This window comes from Dasypus novemcinctus, chromosome 20 (genome assembly GCF_030445035.2).
Source record: "Dasypus novemcinctus isolate mDasNov1 chromosome 20, mDasNov1.1.hap2, whole genome shotgun sequence".
Lineage (NCBI taxonomy): Eukaryota > Metazoa > Chordata > Mammalia > Cingulata > Dasypodidae > Dasypus > Dasypus novemcinctus.
Genome location: NC_080692.1, coordinates 27,954,359 through 27,956,630, shown reverse-complemented (window position 1 = coordinate 27,956,630; position 2,272 = coordinate 27,954,359). Strand labels below are relative to the sequence as shown.

At 38.2% G+C, this 2,272-nt stretch overlaps 1 pseudogene; it reads left to right on the top strand.

Moving 5' to 3' along the window:
• Nucleotides 1-955: 955 nt before the first annotated feature.
• Nucleotides 956-1,569, top strand: LOC111763366 (rab GTPase-activating protein 1-like; annotated as a pseudogene).
• Nucleotides 1,570-2,272: the final 703 nt, after the last annotated feature.

Genomic DNA, 2,272 nt, shown 5'->3' with positions numbered 1-2,272 from the left:
CTGGGTAATCTCACTATCCTACTCAGATGCCTAGACATCAGCAAAAAATTACAAGCCATGCTAAGAAAATGGAAGAACTGAACCCTGAAAAGGAAAGTCTCAAAGCTCCAGATGAGACACAAGATTTGAGACTACTAATCAGCAAGATGCAAATAACTTTCCAAAATCAAATTGAGTAGAAAACAATATGGCTAAAGAGATAAAGGACATCAAAAAGGAACTGAGTGAGCAGAAAGAATTTGAAAACTTGAAAAACAAGTAACAGAGCTGATGGCAATGAAAGACATGAAAGGTGAGATCAAAAACACATTAGAAGCCAAGAGTATCTTCACCTGCAGGCAGGAGAATTTCACCCATCATCCATTTGGAATCTAAGTCCCCTCTTGATATAGAGGTGAAGTGAACATAACAATCCCAGGGTCCATAGGATGGAGGAAGAGAGTATGGATTAGGGGGGACTTATTATAGAACACTTTTGATAAGTAATGGAAGAAATTGTAGTATTCATGTGGAGAAAGTGTCCACGGTAGCTGCTGAGGGTAGGAAGAGGGAAGAAGAGATATGATGTGGGGCATTTTCAGGACTTGGGATTGTCATGGGTAGTACTGCAGGGACAGATGCTGGACATTGTATGTCCTGCCATGGCCCACTGGGTGGACTGGGGGAGAGTGTAAACTACAATGTAAACCATTATCTATGTGGTGCAGCAGTGCTCCAAAATGTATTCACCAAATGCAATGAATGTCCCATGATGATGAAAGAGGTTGTTGATGTGGGAGGAGTGGGGTGAGGTGGGTGGGGGTTATATGGGAACCTTATTTTTTTAATGTAGCATTTAAAAAAATAGAAAAAAATAAATAAAAACACACATTAGGGACTACATTAAATTTTATCTTGGATAGTGTAGTCATGAGCTGAGACAGCATCTGCTGTTGTGGAAAATCCAGGTGTAAAAATGATGTAAGAAATTTCTATTATGGTAGACTATGACACAAAAGTTATCAGTCAGCTGCATGATAACTTCCTCCCTATTCCGGTGGTCATCAGCAAGCCCAGGTCTCTGGTACCAATGTAGAAACTGAAGAAATAGAAAAAAGTGAGAGAGTCAGCTGTAGTAGGAAGTCCCAGTGGGTAGATACATTAGGGAAAACTGATGGTTACAGGAAGCCTGCATGAGGTGGAAATAAGAGAATGAAGAGCTCACCCACAAACTAGTAACCAGCAGAATTGTGGGGCAGAATGACTTAAATCAGTCAGAAGTCAAGGCAGATGTATTGAATAAGGAGCTCCTCCTGACCAAACTAAGGCTGGTTGAGACTGAGGAAGGGAAGAGAAGCAAAAGGAAGAGCTTGCCCAGCTAAAAGAATTCTTCAGGAAACAGCTAGAGAAGGCAGAATATGAAATAAAGAAAACTACAACTATCATGGCAAGGTATAAACAGATTTATTTCCAGTTAATACCAGACTGTATAAACAGCAAGCAGTCAGCAAGGAAGAGCTGGAGGTGGTAAAGGGTAAATTGATGGCTTGTAAACACTGTAGTGGTATTTTCAGCAAAGAGGTGCTTTGAAACTAGCAGCCATATTGATGAAATTTAAGATGGCCTGTATCCATCATTGCAAGATCATGTAGAACAATTCCTACACCCCAATTATAACAAATGTACCATCCACACGAAAAATGTTATTAATAGTGGAAAGGGGAAAAGGAGGAGGATTTTGCGCATATGGAAATACCCTATTTTCTGTAGGTGACTTTTCTATAAACTAAAGCTTCTTTGAAGATAAAATGAAAAAAATAAGATGCTAAGGGAATAAATAGAAGAGAATGTCACTGTGCAATCAAGACAACAGATCTTACAGTGATGAAATGCCATAATGCCAAAAATTATTTTTTAATTTTATTTTTTATTATTTTTAATATTTCAAATTCCTTTTTTTTGTATTTATTTTTTATTTAAAAACTATCATTTTTATTTCATTTTCATATTACTTTTACTTGGTTATTTTGTTGGCTTCACTTTTGAAGAAGTTTCGGATCACAGAGGGTTACAATTGTAGCAATGGAGGATTATTGCTGTTGAGTGTCAGTGACAGGGAGTACATGGGAGGAAGTTCTCTTGGGGCATACATATAATTCATGTGAATGTGTTCAAATGCTCATGGAACATTCTTATGGTGGGTGGAGTTCCACACAATAACCCAAACAATATCCAACTCCCATCCTAGGGAGATCTGGCACATTCTCTAATAAGACAACAAGAATCCTCTGCA